Here is a 19,553-nt window from a genome sequence, read left to right on the forward strand (position 1 = left end):
ATTATCATCGATCGCAACTCTAAAGTTATCTCTAAAACTAATAGACAAACAACGCGAATAACATTCATTTTTAGCAACTCTAATGCAAACCACGATTATTCTTTACTCGCGACACTACTCTGGAAGAAAATGCGAAAAATATTCATCGTTCGCAACGCTAAAAGTAATCGCGACAAGTTTAAATTATTCGCAACGCTATCTTGAAAGCAAACGCGAGCATTCGTATTTCGCAACACTAAGGAAACCGCGATTTACCCAAAGTACTGGTGTTGTGGTACAAGTACCATCTGAAAAACTACTAAATACTACGACTACAAGCGAATATAGTGACACAGTAGAAACAAATAATGACTTTCCATCCTCATCCGAAGATGAAAATGAAGAGCCATTTGTTGCAGCCCATTCTTGCGACAGTTTGTCAGGGCCCCTTCGGCATATAGCCTTTTCTTTCTTCGGCGGTCCTGCCAAAGCCTGAAACTTAAGCCTAGGCTCGAGATTCCGTGCAATACAGAGTCCTCCAACGATTCTGCGAATCGTTATCGGAACACGTGTGGAAAACCTCGAGCGGGACGAGCGTTTCGGGGGGCCTGCCACGACCGCGAACGCGACGAGCGACTGTAAAGCCGCGCGATTCCAAGAACCGAAAGTAAAACCAAAACAAACGGCAGAATCCATTTGGATCGGCTAACATTGCGATTCTCGAAATCGAACTACAGGCGTAGGACTATCACGCGAGAACGCGCCTACCCGAAAAAGAACTGTGAACAGTCCTACCCTGACCCTACCTACTTAGGTCTAAACACACACACCAGAAAGTAAGTTACCTACCTACCTAACTCTATATTTAAAACATTGCAAAACTCATTCTCGCAAACGTACACTCCACGGTTCTCATACATACTGTCCGGGCGCAAGAGCCTAATCTAGGGAGGACGCCCCGGGGTTCCTCCGACACCCGAACATTGTTAACTTGCACACTCTAAAGGTACGTACCATTTCCTGAAATCGGCTGATAAAGCTTAGCGACCATTGCGTATTTATATTATTTATGTAAACACTTTAATAGAACGTGTCGATGTAATATAGCCGTTGATAAAACGTAATTCTGTTACGTAAGGTTCATATTTCATTAAGTATTTTATATTATATTCTTCGTGTATGCAAAAAGTATGTATACGATAATACCACCAATTAGCAACTACCAAATGCATAAACGTCTAATGTTTTTACTGCAATTCGTAGGAATGCAATATTACGAAATAGAATTTGATTTCTAAATTATAATGAATTTTTAAACGACGCACTTCCACATCCTAACCACACACACACATGTGGAATGTACGCCGTGCACAGTACACTAACGCAATGTCAGCCGCTTAAGTATATTATTATAAATTCTTACAAACTAAATCATCGTGCCCATTGCCTTCGCTCGTGCAAGTAACACCTGGGCACGTGCATGAGTTCAGGCAACGAACACGGAAAAGTCTCCTGAAAATCCTGAACTAGGAAGAGTGGTTAATAAATAATAAAGTATAACGAAACGGTATAACAAGAGCAAAATACGTTAATAATGTAAAGTATTATTTATAAAATAGTTTACTTTGAAAATTTTAGATAAATCGTTTAAATAAATTTATTAAATTATTAATTCAAATATTAATTATCCTCAATCGATTCAGGTGTGAAAGTAAATTTGTTAAAATATGAAAATAGTTTACAATGCTTGTTACTTTCACTCGAAAATCAATTAGTCGCGAGATGTTTTTTTGTACCAAATATATTATACATCATATGTTGTAATAATTGAGGAAATGATCGATATTCAAACAATTGTCTTCCTGAGATTAACAAGTTAATGAAAATATTCATTTTATGACTATTTGATATATTAAAAAAATGAAAATTATTGTGTAATTTTATTGTAAATAATATTTATATTTAAACATTACTGATTTATATGTTCACATTCATTTCATATGCAGCGTTTATAATGTTAAAAAAGGCGGTGTACAAAAAAACCCTAGCCTAACCTAAAAAGTAAAACAATGTGTGCTACTCACGGGTATAAAAATACCCACGGTCACTATATTCGCTAAAAATTCCACGTATACAACCGGTCACCGTGTTGATTTGGACCTTTCGTCCTACAACATGATTGGGGACCGGAGGAACAATAAACATGCGACTTACCAAATGTTAATGATGATGATGTTATACTTCTGAGGGCGAAACCACGGCGATGCTGCTGCCCAGTAGAAGTTATCAGGGAAGCCATCTGCTAGGTCCTGCTGGTTTCCAGGATGTAAAGAAACTGTAAACAAACTGTAGAGAACAAAAAGAAAATTATCATCTATTGTAAAACTTACAGACATTTCATGATTTAATATAAAAGATTCTACGTTTAAAATTAATCACAGGTTTAAGATGATTTAGAAAATTTTTAACCAAAATAGCAAAATTTGAAGACATCAATTTTTTTCTAAATTTAATACCACAAAGTATGATAATACTTACATTTTTCACTTGTGTAGCACAGCCCAAAACTCCTCTTCGGTGATGCACTGATTTTAAGACCGGTAACGAATAATTCAAATGTTCAAAGAAATAATTGATAAAAATATTGAAGAAAATGGTAAACTAACGCGACCGAAAGTCAAAATCGGCGAACAAGAGACTCTACTATCGCGATTGAGAAAACAAAAAGAGCCACGATGCTCTGAAAGAAATTTATAAATACGCAATAGACACTGATTCGAACTTCGCGTGTATCTACAATGTAAAGGCAAGAACTGTTCTACGAAACAAGCACTGATTCTACAGACCGCATTGCGCGCGGTCATCAAAATGTCTGAAAGAATAAAACTAATAATTAATCATCCATGTGAACTCGAAAAGAGACAACGAATTCATTTTACACGTATACTCACGTCGCTTGTTAGATATTTCGAAGCAACAATGGCATCGTCGAGAGCATGCCGGTAGCGTTCCACGCGGTCGAATTGCAATCTCGATCTACAACAGCATTAAAACACGAATTTGTCATAGGTACGTATTAATATTGGATGAAGGCACCGATGGAAAGTAACTGTGCGTAATAATAGCGAGTAGAAACGATTACAAATAAGTAATACTAACCTAATTAGTTGCGACGCTGTCAACGCACCTAACCATACCAATCTTCACAGGACGAATGACGTCACGAAGCGAGCCGTCGTTAGCCGAAGAAGAGCAATGGGTGGGGGGTAGAGTGAGAGAGTCACGTAGTCCATCTCGATTCTCGATGTTATTTCTGAAGGGAAGGTTAAACCTTGTATCACGAATAACTAAAATTAAATTAAATAAATTAAATAAAGACAAAAATATTCCAATATTATCGACATAGAATCGCGAAGGATTTTTATGTAAATCTAGTGAGATTTTAGATATATTACTTTAGAAAATATACTATATACGAAACGAACATTTATATGAAAAACTGATTGAAATTTACATTGGAAGTTAATATTTACACATTATATGTTACTATGGTTAGAATTACTATATTTCAATCGATCTAGTTATTTATGTATCGCATAACAGATAGATATTCGATATTCGCACAGAACCAATGACAATGAACCATTAACAATGAGCCAATGACAATGAACCAATGACAATGGACCAATAAATGCCGTGCATTCTGACGTCACAAGAATATAACGATAATAAAGCATTAAGTAATTAAAAATTTGTTTGCAATCTTTTTGTATTTATTTAATTTATTTAATTTAATTTTAGTTATTCGTGATACAAGGTTTAACCTTCCCTTCAGAAATAACATCGAGAATCGAGATGGACTACGTGACTCTCTCACTCTACCCCCCACCCATTGCTCTTCTTCGGCTAACGACGGCTCGCTTCGTGACGTCATTCGTCCTGTGAAGATTGGTATGGTTAGGTGCGTTGACAGCGTCGCAACTAATTAGGTTAGTATTACTTATTTGTAATCGTTTCTACTCGCTATTATTACGCACAGTTACTTTCCATCGGTGCCTTCATCCAATATTAATACGTACCTATGACAAATTCGTGTTTTAATGCTGTTGTAGATCGAGATTGCAATTCGACCGCGTGGAACGCTACCGGCATGCTCTCGACGATGCCATTGTTGCTTCGAAATATCTAACAAGCGACGTGAGTATACGTGTAAAATGAATTCGTTGTCTCTTTTCGAGTTCACATGGATGATTAATTATTAGTTTTATTCTTTCAGACATTTTGATGACCGCGCGCAATGCGGTCTGTAGAATCAGTGCTTGTTTCGTAGAACAGTTCTTGCCTTTACATTGTAGATACACGCGAAGTTCGAATCAGTGTCTATTGCGTATTTATAAATTTCTTTCAGAGCATCGTGGCTCTTTTTGTTTTCTCAATCGCGATAGTAGAGTCTCTTGTTCGCCGATTTTGACTTTCGGTCGCATTAGTTTACCATTTTCTTCAATATTTTTATCAATTATTTCTTTGAACATTTGAATTATTCGTTACCGGTCATAAAATCAGTGCATCACCGAAGAGGAATTTTGGGCTGTGCTATACAAGTGAAAAATGTAAGTATTATCATACTTTGTGGTATTAAATTTAGAAAAAAATTGATGTCTTCAAATTTTGCTATTTTAGTTAAAAATTTTCTAAATCATGTTAAACCTGTGATTAATTTTAAACGTAGAATCTTTTATATTAAATCATGAAATGTCTGTAAGTTTTACAATAGATGATAATTTTCTTTTTGTTCTCTACAGTTTGTTTACAGTTTCTTTACATCCTGGAAACCAGCAGGACCCAGCAGATGATTTCCCTGATAACTTCTACTGGGCAGCATCATCGCCGTGGTTTCGCCCTCAGAAGTATGACATCATCATCATTAACATTTGGTAAGTCGCATGTTTATTGTTCCTCCGGTCCCCAATCATGTTGTAGGACGAAAGGTCCAAATCAACACGGTGACCGGTTGTATACGTGGAATTTTTAGCGAATATAGTGACCGTGGGTATTTTTATACCCGCGAGTAGCACACATTGTTTTACTTTTTAGGTTAGGCTAGGGTTTTTTTGTACACCGCCTTTTTTAACATTATAAACGCTGCATATGAAATGAATGTGAACATATAAATCAGTAATGTTTAAATATAAATATTATTTACAATAAAATTACACAATAATTTTCATTTTTTTAATATATCAAATAGTCATAAAATGAATATTTTCATTAACTTGTTAATCTCAGGAAGACAATTGTTTGAATATCGATCATTTCCTCAATTATTACAACATATGATGTATAATATATTTGGTACAAAAAAACATCTCGCGACTAATTGATTTTCGAGTGAAAGTAACAAGCATTGTAAACTATTTTCATATTTTAACAAATTTACTTTCACACCTGAATCGATTGAGGATAATTAATATTTGAATTAATAATTTAATAAATTTATTTAAACGATTTATCTAAAATTTTCAAAGTAAACTATTTTATAAATAATACTTTACATTATTAACGTATTTTGCTCTTGTTATACCGTTTCGTTATACTTTATTATTTATTAACCACTCTTCCTAGTTCAGGATTTTTAGGAGACTTTTCCGTGTTCGTTGCCTGAACTCATGCACGTGCCCAGGTGTTACTTGCACGAGCGAAGGCAATGGGCACGATGATTTAGTTCGTAAGAATTTATAATAATATACTTAAGCGGCTGACATTGCGTTAGTGTACTGTGCACGGCGTACATTCCACATGTGTGTGTGTGGTTAGGATGTGGAAGTGCGTCGTTTAAAAATTCATTATAATTTAGAAATCAAATTCTATTTCGTAATATTGCATTCCTACGAATTGCAGTAAAAACATTAGACGTTTATGCATTTGGTAGTTGCTAATTGGTGGTATTATCGTATACATACTTTTTGCATACACGAAGAATATAATATAAAATACTTAATGAAATATGAACCTTACGTAACAGAATTACGTTTTATCAACGGCTATATTACATCGACACGTTCTATTAAAGTGTTTACATAAATAATATAAATACGCAATGGTCGCTAAGCTTTATCAGCCGATTTCAGGAAATGGTACGTACCTTTAGAGTGTGCAAGTTAACAATGTTCGGGTGTCGGAGGAACCCCGGGGCGTCCTCCCTAGATTAGGCTCTTGCGCCCGGACAGTATGTATGAGAACCGTGGAGTGTACGTTTGCGAGAATGAGTTTTGCAATGTTTTAAATATAGAGTTAGGTAGGTAGGTAACTTACTTTCTGGTGTGTGTGTTTAGACCTAAGTAGGTAGGGTCAGGGTAGGACTGTTCACAGTTCTTTTTCGGGTAGGCGCGTTCTCGCGTGATAGTCCTACGCCTGTAGTTCGATTTCGAGAATCGAAATGTTAGCCGATCCAAATGGATTCTGCCGTTTGTTTTGATTTTATTTTCGGTTCTTGGAATCGCGCGGCTTTACAGTCGCTCGTCGCGTTCGCGGTCGTGGCAGGCCCCCCGAAACGCTCGTCCCGCTCGAGGTTTTCCACACGTGTTCCGATAACGATTCGCAGAATCGTTGGAGGACTCTGTATTGCACGGAATCTCGAGCCTAGGCTTAAGTTTCAGGCTTTGGCAGGACCGCCGAAGAAAGAAAAGGCTATATGCCGAAGGGGCCCTGACAAACTGTCGCAAGAATGGGCTGCAACAAATGGCTCTTCATTTTCATCTTCGGATGAGGATGGAAAGTCATTATTTGTTTCTACTGTGTCACTATATTCGCTTGTAGTTGTAGTATTTAGTAGTTTTTCAGATGGTACTTGTACCACAACACCAGTATCTTTGGGTAAATCGCGGTTTCCTTAGTGTTGCGAAATACGAATGCTCGCGTTTGCTTTCAAGATAGCGTTGCGAATAATTTAAACTTGTCGCGATTACTTTTAGCGTTGCGAACGATGAATATTTTTCGCGTTTTCTTCCAGAGTAGTGTTGTGGATAAGAACTAACAACGGTTTGCTATTAGCGTTGCGAGGTATGAATTATTCGCGTTTGCTTGTCTTGTTAAAGTTGCAAATAATTTCGATTAATATGTATAGCTCCATTTAGAGTTGCGATCGATGATAATTTTTCGCGTTTGGTTTTCGACTAATTCAACAGCTGGATTCTTAGTTGCATCAGATGTGATTCAGTGCAGCCATCGCAGGTTGTACGATAGCGATATGCATTACTTAACACGAATGCACGTGATTTTATTAGTGTTGCGAATAACGATGCGCCCTACGTGGCTGCTCTTCGAAGGTTTTTCATTTTGTATTTTATAAATTAGTGTTGCAATGTAGAAAATGTTGCACTCACGGGTTGTCTTGAATTTATTGCAAGTGCATAATTAAAATATAAATGCATAATATTTAAAATATTATTTAAAGATACATAATTACGAATTTGGTCAGGAATAAATAAGCTCCTGTACCATTTCTATGTCACTACCAACGAATTGACAGTTAATTTTACTGTTCGCTGAATCTACAGACAAATTATTTCGCGATTAATTAATATATCTTCGAAGAGATTAATTACACGATACACATTGTTAAGTATTGTTTATTCACTTTCAGACGTTAATTATTAATTATCAATACAAGATACAATGAAATTTCAAATGGCTAACGGCTTCATTTAATTAGTATTTTATAATGCCATTGTTAGTAACGTCCGCGCATTTTCAAAAAGTGGGCCCCACTCTGGTTCAAACATTCGAACAGACAAATATTTGACCTAGTGCCGAGCGACGAGGGCAAATTGCGGGCTTATTTAATATGGTGGCTTCCGTTTCCGGACTTCCGTTCTCGTCGTGGAGCTCTAGGCGTATCCACTGGAAATTCGCGGCGTTCTCCAAGCTTGAAAGAATTTCGTCCAGTAGCTAGGCGACCGAAACACTGACAAGTTTTCGTTCACTCGCGGCACACAGAAAACGTACGTGTGTTCTTCCGTTTAATTTATTGCATCTTCTATCGAAGCATCGATACTCCCCGAGCTTCCTCGTGTGCAATTAATTATCCAGGTGGTTGGCTTTCCTCGTCTGCGTTCGAATTGGAATTTCGCGCAACCAGTGTCGAGAGTTTTACGGGCTGGCGGTCGATTAACATCAGGAAACGCCGATTCCGCGTTATGCGCGGTAGAAAGCGTTGCGGGCCACGTGTAATAGGGAACAAATTGCCGTTGCTTCCACGCGTCGTGTTACGCGTCCATTGCGCGTATAGTTGGTGCACAATATGCTCGATATACATATGTAATTTGTAACCGGTTCTGCCAGTCGAACTGTTCGTCCGTTAAATACCACTTCCACGATCGACGCTTTTACCGATCGCGATCTTTTGTGCGGTTCGCTAGCTTCTGTGGAAACGGAATTATAATCCAGTCGATGTCCTTCTTTATTTATTTACTTATTTCTATAATTGACCGATCGTGACTCAGTTTCGCGCGTAACTTCTCGATAAAAATTAAATTTACGTTACTGATACGTGTCGCTTTTTCAGCTGACAGAGTAATTACAGAAAGCAAATGAATTTTAAATTGCGCCGCCTTTCTATATAACATAGGGTATGGGGTTACGATAGCAATTTCTTCGTGATGTTTAATCGATCGAACAATTTCCATTTGTTCATTGCGAAATATTTAATTCTAAAAGTTGATACTTTTACTCTTATTCGTTATTGGAAATTTTCATCTGGATAAAAGTGTTGCCTAGGCGGGCGGTAACTCGTTCTTGGACGATACAAATTCGTTAACAATAAGAGAAAATAAACAATGGCCTCGGCGATAAATTCACAGTATCTGGCTTTTGGCCAAATGTATCCTTCCTCGTCAGAACGCTCGCTGACTAAAATATTCGTGGCACTCGTGTTGCTTCTCTTTTCTTAGCAAAATGAATTTTTCGCCAGCGCCGCCGATACTGTTCTGTTAAACTTCCGGCGTTTCCATTGTTCCAGAAGACTGTTTTTCGTATCGACGCGAATACGCCGAGAATTTACGCTTTCGAAATGACCGTAATGGCTTCTCCGCCGGCTTCCATTAGCAATGCTTTTAATTTCCGCGGAAAACACCACTGGTCTTATGGGATCGCATACTCGACGTTTTCCCATAAGACCGCGTTACGCTGTTTTAGTAAACTGCACGGTGTATTCGATTAACTCTTTAAATCAGTTTACTCGGAATCGAAAATTTCTGTCGAACAAACTCGTATCCGCGTTATTTCACGCACAAAGTTACCCCTCTTCTAAACACTGCGCATCTTTCGGCCTACCTTGCATGATTTATAGAGTACGGAAAATGAAAATTCATTTATAATGCAAGAATATTGATCGCACACATTCGATTAAAATGTGTTATCGTTTTAACTGTGGGAGTATTATCAAGATTCCCCAGACTGCTGAATTTGATTAAAAGGTTCCTTTTATATAAGTCAGTTTCCAACTAACTGCAGTTGTTAGGCATGATCCGCTAGAAAAGCCTTACTGAAGAGTCCTCGAGCGCAGTACTCTTAACCTTTTTTACATCGCGACACACTTAAGAGAGGTTAACCTTTATACGCTACACTTTTTCAAATAGAGGACATCGTTTTAATATCATAACGAAATTTTACAGTAATTTATATTTGATTAAAGAAACTTTCGCGAACGAACTATTTACTCTCTATAAATATTGCAAGAGTGTTTTCAAAACAGGAGTAAGAGGTTCTTCTCGTCTCTAGACGCTGTCAACGATTTCATTTGATGTTTCGAACGATTTTCCAAGACTCGCGCGCGTTTTATCGGAGGCGATGCTAATAAAGCGATCGACGAAACCAGGTCCTCCAGCGCCGGTTAATTTGGCTCTGTGCCCTTGATTAAACGTCTATTCCTTATCAGGGCTCGGGTACACCGGTCGCCAGCAACGCTTCCGGGACGTTGTCGGGAAATTTATCGGCCGGACAAGTACACCGGGGGTTGTCGCCCGGTATTGTTTTTCCGTTATCTTCGAAACGGTTTAGATTACTCGTGCTTGCGAGTTGGCATTCACGACAAGGTGGCCGACCAGAACAATCCTGCGTTACAACGACGTCCTGGGATCGATCCCTACTCGCGTGCCAAACGATAAGCCGCTAGTTAAGCTGAACGTAAAAGCAAGAGCATAGTGTATGGTCGTGGTTCCTTTCTTTACTAGGACTGGTTTTTCCGATGCATTTTAGGTGAATAGTGGAACTGAGAATCGATCGAGTGGGCTGGGCTAGGAAAACCCTAGGCATTCGCTTGCATGCAATTCGCTGCTGTACGGTGTGCTTCAAAAATACGAGTAAAGATTTCAGAGAAATGGAACGAACGTTCGTTTAATATAATCGCGATCAAGCTCGTATTCGAACGGCAAATTTAACGTGCAAAAAGAAGGATCGCGAATTTTAACGAAAATTAATGAGAAACCAATGCGAACACCCGAAGGATCGATAGAACAAGCCGGAGAGGAAAGTGCAAAAACGTGATGTTAAAGAAAAGAGAAACGTTAAAAAACCGACAGACGAGGTCTAAGATAGATTATGCATCTAATGGAAGTTGGTGTTGCACGAACTGAAATACCTGAACTTTCCACTTGTACAAGGTATAATTTGTTTAATTAATCCATCGGTATTTTTCGAACCGTGACTCGCTGGTTCCTAGAGTTTGAAGCCAACAATAATCCTCTAGCGGAATCTCCTTCGAATTTACGCTCCAAATTGTCGCAACCCCGTTTTCTCGTGCGGCTGGAACGCGTGTTTTCGAGTTGTTAAACGCGATTTCCTCGAGCGGAAAAACGTTTATCCGTGGCGAGAATTTCACCGCCGAGTCAAAGAGTTTCTTCGCGATCTCGAGTTCGTAGACGAAAGAATTTGTAAACACGGACACTGTACTTTCCCATGGAGCAATCGTGCCGTGAAAACAGTAAACACAACGCAGGGAACGAGAGAAAACTTTCTGAAAATTGTATTAAAAGCTTACTGTCGCGACACTTTATAATTTAAATACGTCATCCACGTTTGAGAGTCTCTTGCAACATCAACAAGTTTTTAATTAATAATTTGGAACGTCGCTCGATAACTTACTTCGCAAAAAGAGGATTATTTTGGCGTTAATTAAGACATGTGGAAGCATATTTCTGTCATTAATTATACTAAACAAGAAAGGCGAGCAGGCTATTTTACGTCATGATAAACATCGATTACTGCAAATTGCATAAAGAACTTTGGTGCTCCTTAAGATTCGGTATCGCGAGACCATTAATCTTCATCCAGTGTCTAGTGTCCATCAGATTAGGGCTTCTTAACATCTCCTACAATGGAATAGCGACAGCTTAGGATAGCAACATCATTATTTACATAAAACGATGAGGCAAAAGAGTTTTTTTGTTCATTTTATTCGACATCGACGTCTGTTTTTCTTAAAACCTTGCACAAGGGGTTATTTCTGGTACTAGTGCACAGTAGCTGCAGTTACAAAACAATCAGGGTTAATACACTCGACGATTTTTCGAACAAAATTTTACGATAAGGTTCTGAATCGAAGAATTTTACTTTCACGGCAACGCGCTAGCAATATACAAAGTTCCTGGCCGAGTGCAAAACCCGGATAAATTCGAGCGTAGCCGTTCCACTGACATCCCATTCACGAACTCCGGCCCTTATCAGAGTCCGGCCGTAAAGTCGGCGCGTTATCAGCGATGCTCGCCACTGCGAGGAGTCACGAACGCTCGTTGAATCCCTGTTTCGCCTTCGTGGCCGCGTGATCTATCGTTGCCACGCTGGTAGCTTGTGTTTCTTGATCCGGCTAGGCCGAATCTCACGCATCCAGGATCAATCTTCTTTGCTGTAGATTGCTCCGTAAGAAATTCAGGAAACTAAGAAACGTGCAACATGGAACTGAATGTTCGCTAGTTGCAACATCTTGCAGATTGCGCGTCAAAATAATGGAACGATACGTACCGTTAGCGGTGCTTGCAGATCAAATTAATTAACCCGTAGGAAGACATTGAATGAAAGGCGAAATTTGCTGAATTATTGAATAAATCATTTTTCATTAGTTACAAGATACACCGTTACATGTTACATTTTCCACGTTCCGTGTTTCTTGCTCTTCGTATCTTCGATGTTCTCTTCGCGTAACGAGTGCATAGCACCGAATAACCAACTCTACAGACACTGGAAAGCCAAGATGTTTATATTTTTACGACCGGTATTATCAACGTCGTTACTATGAAACCGTTTATGAACCCTTTTTAAGGGGACGTAATAACTCTGAGCCTCTTTCGCTACACGTTTAGAATTATTATGCTTATGTTATGATTTCGACGTAAAACAGTGTTTACGCTACCCCTAACGTCGGTAGTTATACCAATGATGCTATATCTTCAGCATAAATTGCACCTTGTAAACATACTCTAGAGCTCGCTTACATCGCTTCATCAAAATATTATGGATGCGCGGTATGCATAGATTGCATATTTATATTTCGAACATTTATTAAATAGAAAGTAACGGACGCGGAAGTGATTTTCGAATCCATATGAAAGTAGCGTATAACCATAATCAAGATTTCAATTTCCCGCTACTTTATATTGGTAATATAGTTAATACCTGACTCGCTTCACTCGGGAGTTATTGAGTTATTTCAGCTTGGTTAAGCTTAGAGGTTTTAACAAGAATATAATATTGTTGATAAAATGATGAAACACCCTCTACCCGATTGTAGCACGAATAGTGGAACACCTTGACTGGAAAAAATTTCTTTCGCATTGTTTAAAAATTGTGTATCGATTTGTTACGACTTGATTCGATCTTCTTGGCTCGTGGATCGTTCCGAAAGTATATTTTCCTTGGGTTTTTACCATTCTCCCGCCACGTGTCACGTACACCGGGTGTCGTTTCCTTTTGGTCCTCTCACACCAACAATCTTTTATATGTCGGCGACATTCCATGCAATCTACCGTAACGACCTTTGATGTCGAATCTCCCGTAACCGATGAAGATAATGCTCCTGTCCCCCGGCCGTGACCTGGGTCGATAGTGTTCCGCGATAACGGATAAAAAGAACTCGCTAACGAACCGTGTGATCTCGGTCGAGAGGGTGGGGTCTCGCGTGCGACGGAAGGAGTCGACGTTAATTGCGGTGAAGGGCTTTAAAGGCGTTGATTGTCTCGTCGTCTGTCTGCGAAGTTTTTTTGTTTTCGCTGATACGCGATAATAAAATTAGCTAAATATGCCAGTACAAATCGAAAAGTCCATTAACGTTCGGAAAAATGTTTCGAATAAATCTTGGAGAGAATGAAATTTTACATGAAACGGTCAAGTAACGTTTCCTCCGCGTTTTTTCAAAAAAGAAATTTTATTCGCGTTTAAACCACATTTTTTCCGTGCGTTATAAATGGAGGTAGTTATCCACGTGTCGTTCGTTCCACGCACCAAGAATCGTGCTCGACTTCGGTGTCTGTCCAGTAATGAATATTCAACGTCGAAATTCACTTCTTCACGGGGTAGCCAACGCTCGCGTGTTTAGCCTAGCGTTACACACCGAAGAGTCGGAACGTTAAAAGCGCGTATTAATTGGTCGCTGGTTGAGCTCACGTTAAAATTGCTACCAGTGCCCGTATTATTTTCGAGGGCTCCCGGTTGCCTATTGTTCGGCGGTCGCAGACCGAGTGCATTGGAGCAAAGTGCATCGAGCACCGGAACGCGTTACGCCATTACGAGAATTACCAGTGGCCAACGGAGCCTCTTGTTTTTCTCTGTGTTGCCGTAAAATTGCCTCGTTTATTGGGATTCATTGTTGCCTCGTCCGCGCGCCTGCATTTCCACGTGCCATGGAGGCCGGGCGAAAGAAGGGGATGGAAAACGTGTCGGCTGTCAGTGTCGAATTAATTCCCTGTCGCGTCGTTGCCGCCCCCACACGATGGGGCGTGTGCATAGAGCGGACATTCGTTGATAACTATTAAACTGACGGGTTTTTCACATAAATAGCTCGACACTTTTTTACAGACAATCGCAAACTGTGAATGGGATAGGTTTTAACACAGATTTAACGCGCGAGATAAATATGCAAATTTTTAATCGACTAAGTAAAATGAAAGTGCTCGCGATACATGTATTTGCCTAGTAATCGACGACGAGTACTGTTTCTCTAAGTCTGATATACCTAACTGGTTATTGCCTACAGTAAGCTTGACAGACGCGGTCGTTCGAAGAAACAAATAACAAACATGAATCCCGAAAGCTCGGGAGAAAATTCTCCGCGAAAAGAATCGATGGGAAAGAAAATGAGAAAGTCGTTTGACGGGTCTATCGGCATACGATTGGAACTGAAATCGATTGAACTATCAAGGTTGTCAATAAATTCTCGCTTCTCAAACGTAATATTTCAATTGGAAATCGTCTACAATATCTAACATCGATCTCTAGGAATAAATCGATTACTTCGAGATCAATTGTCTTTGCAAAGGTCCAATCGCCAGCCAGACTGATGAGGTCTTTATCAGTCTACGGACTAGACACCTCCCCTTTTTATTCTTTCCTCCTCCTCCGACCGACGCCTTTCACGTCGTCGAGTCTCTTATATCGTTCCTTGATTATTCGTATTTGTAAAGTGTTCCTTGACCAGCATTTACATCCAGCGAATTTAATTATCCCTCCTGACTGGTAAATAAACGTGACTCTATTGGCTGTCGAGGTTTCAAGGAATTCTATTCTTTCCTCGACTACGTCTAGCCAGTAATGGAACAATTTTGTTTACTATCTATATTTACTGCGTGACACAGATTCTCTTTACGATAAAGACAAGCAGTATAAGAGTAGATAAACAGCCTATTGCTAAATCTTGCCTTTTAAACTGAGAATATATTATCACCGTCTTTAAGTTTTTTGTTATTTAAATTCTCGTTTTATATACGGATCAGAACTCGGAAAAGATTCAATTTTGAGACGGTCTAGTTCCAAAAATTCCTACTTTATTATTTTAAAAAAATGACGTTAGCGCTTTGTATACATATAATAGAACCGGGTACCATTTGTTCAACCAATTGGATCGTATTTGTTTAGCCAGTGGTGGTAAAACTGCGACGGATAACAATATTATCGGCACTTATAGAAACATGTCCACGTGGTCTGGTAATCGGATTTGCGCCGGAAACGCTTTCATGGGATTCATTAAAGAATCATTTATATTTCACCGACGTCGAAACACGAATTGGACGGACAAGAGTACGTTTAATGGCACGCAACGATCGCGCGTGGTCGCGGCGCGAACTATCGAGCACGAAATAATAACCATCGGGCTATTAAAAAGAATAACAGAATGAATCGGGACGTTACAAACCGAACAAATCGAAGTTAATGACCGCGCTTTGCCGTGACTGCACCACCGCACCTCGATTTCAACCCTCGACCGCTCCATTTTGCGCTGACGTATTGTGTTTTAACTTACAATGAGAGGCGTAACCGACCCAATAACAACACGTTTCGCGAAAATTATTATTTATCGTCGTTCGCGATGGTCGATAATAAATATGAATGTAACTAATGCATTGCCAGCGATCACGGTACGCTTGAATAAATTTATAACGCTTGAAATATTTGTTTACGAACGCAACACAGTATTACTCTTGGTATGCAATTCATAGAGAATTAGATTCTGTATATTGTAAAAATAGCATATAGTGTCTATCCATCGGTACAAAGAAATAGAGAATACTGAAAATTGTAGGATTATGGTCATAGAGAGGTAGCCATATTATATGTGACAGTTATTTGTACGTTGTAAGGATTATGGGTAGAGAGAATTGTCGGAGTTGGACAGTTCAATTGATAGAGAAGTCGCTCGACAAGCGGAAAATCCTAGTTCGAATCCCAATCCAATCCCTGTCCTTTCTTCTTCTACAGAATGAAGATGGTCTTATTCGAAGGCGGTTTTCCACGTTTTGTGGTTGCAACGTTATTGTGTAAATTTCAACGCGAACAATAGTAGTATCCTTTGTAGTTCGCATTTATCATCATTGCAATTTTTTTATTTTCCTAAACGAAGATAGATATGCCTGGGAATCGTTTCAACAGGAACGATAAAATGTTAAGGAAATTTGAAACACTAAAAATTAAATTTACTTGAAAATCTGCAAACGAGCATTTTTTTTTATCGACGTCGCCATAATCACGGAAGACTCCAACGGTTGCTGTTATTACGAAACACTGCTATCGGGCACGTGGCCACGTGATTACGACGTTCCGTAGTGTTTCGATACGTCAATCAAAATTGTAACAATAACGAAGCATGTTAAATTTCGGTTATCGGATTCACGTAACGGAGATATTATTGGAAATTGTTGGGAATTAATATGGTATATAAAGTAAGTAAAAATTCTGTATGTCACACAACGTCGTTGAGTCATCTCAGGTAATTTACGAAATCTCTTCAGTGTTTGCTATGGACGGAAGGAAACTCATCGCCATTACTTTGTTGCTCCTCGTTTCCCTTCACGTATGTGTATTAAATATTTTATTATAATAATATTAAAATCACTTTTCTTAACTTTTTGGTTTACATAGATTGTATAATATTCTGCTCATTTTAAGTATAACTCGAAATACACGAGTGGAAACATTAATAAATTACACGTTCAAGACTTTCTCTTTAAAATTCATACACTAACGTACCAACCAATGCCAGCATTGATAAATACATAAATAAAAGTCAGAGAGATTATTGTAGAAACGTTTCTTAATTTCAATTTTCAGTCGTCAGTTTTCTCGGCGCGTTTGATGTTTATTTAAAATGTCGAGCTTTTTCATTCTAGACACGCGACAAGATTTCTAAATACGTTACCTGGACTGTGCGACGAAGTGGACGGGCGTGACTTTGACAAACGGGAATACAGTAATGACGCATTAAATTGAAACGAACGAAGCATAACGTTCTCGCGTATCCAGTCGGAAGGATTCATTTATTCGCGTTAAACGAGAAATATTTAATACGGGTTCCGGCAACAGAATCGTGCGATTCAAACGAAACGTTTTTAGTTCACGCTTCCCCAACGCGTGAAACGCGCTGTGTTCCGAATACAGGAACAATCCTATCTCGATCGTCATTGTTGCTCTTCTGCGCAGAGAGAGAATGGATCTTTAAACGCAATAGGAAACGAGAAAATTTATTCTACATTTCTTAACGTCTATTCCCTGGCAACTATTATTGATTATTCACGAATGAAAATTAAATTCAATCTCACGTATTTCCGTTCTCACGATAAAATCTGCACTAGCTCGTTATTATATTTCGCAACCACTGTCTCATTCGATCGTACGCAACCGTTAAATTGAAATTAACTGTTGTTTCTCGAACGAACTAATTGAACAGTTTTTTATTTAATTCGAACGATAAATTTCCACAAACGTTTATTTATGTTTTCACCATGAATTTTGTATTTATGAAAGTATTTCTTGGCTGGTAAAAGTATTTTTATACTTCTTTTTCTAATTTGTATACCTGTTAAATTTTATACTTCATTTTGTCTTCTAGACTACCAAACATGTTTCCGCGACTATTCCTTTGGACCGTCTCGTAGGTGCAATCGGCTTGCCGAATTTCGAACGTAGCCTAAGTTCCGTATTTCTACCCCAACCACCTCCACCGACTGATTTTATGAAGGAATTAGGCAAAATGGGAAATTTTATGAAACAAGGTTGTAGTTCTAGCGACAGCGCGCCTTCGTTCATAAATCTAGGAAATAGTGATACAGCAAACGAAAACATCTCGTCGAATACCCAAAAAATCGAGGAACTAGGAAACATATTTCCTTCGATCAGAGCTGCATTCGGTAAGGCATATGTATTTCCGAATTTCCAAACACAAATTAATATTTTCACTATCTACAATTCGACGAGTTGTTTTTAATCAATTGGAGAATTCTCATCGTTACTTACAATTCTTTCCTGTTTGTTTAGGGAAATTGTAACACCTGAGCGAACAAGAGCCTTCAGTTTTGGAGTCTGTCAATTTTTATGAAGTACTTTTATCGGCTCTACGTATAAACAGAATAAATTATACGGGATTAAGGTCTATAATATCATTTTTAATTGTACCTTTATTTTTATATTATATTCTTGTATTTTTTACCTCACATCCGTAACAAAGGGGTTTAATAATTATAATACATTATTATTGTGAAGTTATAATTTAAATATAAAAAAAATTGAAACATGATTCGATCATTTGATTACAAAAATTCGATTCCACTTTTCGGGTTCGGGTTTCTAACGAAAGTAAATCTTGTTTTCGGCCAAAAGTCGCGCAGAGACCGGCGCTAGCGCAAAAGCGTTTCGAAGGATTACAGTTAGAGGTGACCGTATAAAGTTTACTAGAAGGGTTCACCGTCGCGGAATGTATTTCCGGCTATAATGGTTGGAAGAGGTTCAAACGTGGAACGGCCAAACATTTTGCTAGCCCGCTCGTAGCAAAAGTCCGCAGCGAGCCAACTCGACACAGTCCATTTGCCTAGTGAAAGCGGGACGGTAATAATTGAGTTTCAAGCTTAATCGCCATGGTTTAGGTTCGGCTTGTTTGCTATGATTTAACCCAAAGTGGAGGTTGCGCCAGCCGCTAGATCACTCCGATCGCGAGCTAACTAGATTAACGGGGATAAATATAACTTAATTAGAGTGCCCTGTTACCGTTCGCAACAATACCAGAATTCGTCGTGTGCCATGGATAACGCGCTACCCTCCGTGGTCATCGAAAGTTCTCTTGCCCTCCCCTTTTTACTATTAATCACCTTCGAAATACCAGCCATTCTCGCGATTATTCGTTTAACAAAATTAATCGATTGATAATCGTAGAGATTTTTATTCTTGGTTTCTTTCGATGGAATAGTAAAGAGAATTTTGTGAATAATAAATGATCTTACGCATGAAAATTGCATTATGTCGCTACTTGATCCTCATTGGGTTAATTGTGAGTGCTGAATGAATACCTTGTGTAATCGAATAATGTAACTCCTTCCGTTCTTTCTATTTATTTCTTGCTGTCTACTCCCTTAACTCCTCTCGGTTCAACAAGTGATCTCAAACTGATCGAGAGATCCCCGTACTTGGTAGATCACAGATAGATGGCGCGATCGTTGCGCCAAAGAGAGGAAAGGAAGGGGAACCGCTCGATCGCACCACACACAAACTAATAGCGCATTAATTCGCTACCTTTCCTTTTTTTTTGTTATTTACTTAATGTCGGGGGTCATTTACAGCTTAAAAATCATGAGATACTTTATATAAATCTTGTACAAAAGAGTACGATTGAAAAGGGACCAATTAATAATTCTCTACGTAGTTTCGTTTCTGCACTGTTTTCAGTTTCCGAAATAAAAGTTTACCTTCGTTATTTTATTGATACATCTCGTTATTTTTTAACAAACCACCCTAGCAACGAGTATTTTGAATACACGTAATCACGTACTATATGAAATTCAAAACAATGAAGGGGAAGGAAAACACAAAAGCTCCGAAACATTCTC

Source organism: Colletes latitarsis, chromosome 9, assembly GCF_051014445.1.
Source record: "Colletes latitarsis isolate SP2378_abdomen chromosome 9, iyColLati1, whole genome shotgun sequence".
NCBI lineage: Eukaryota > Metazoa > Arthropoda > Insecta > Hymenoptera > Colletidae > Colletes > Colletes latitarsis.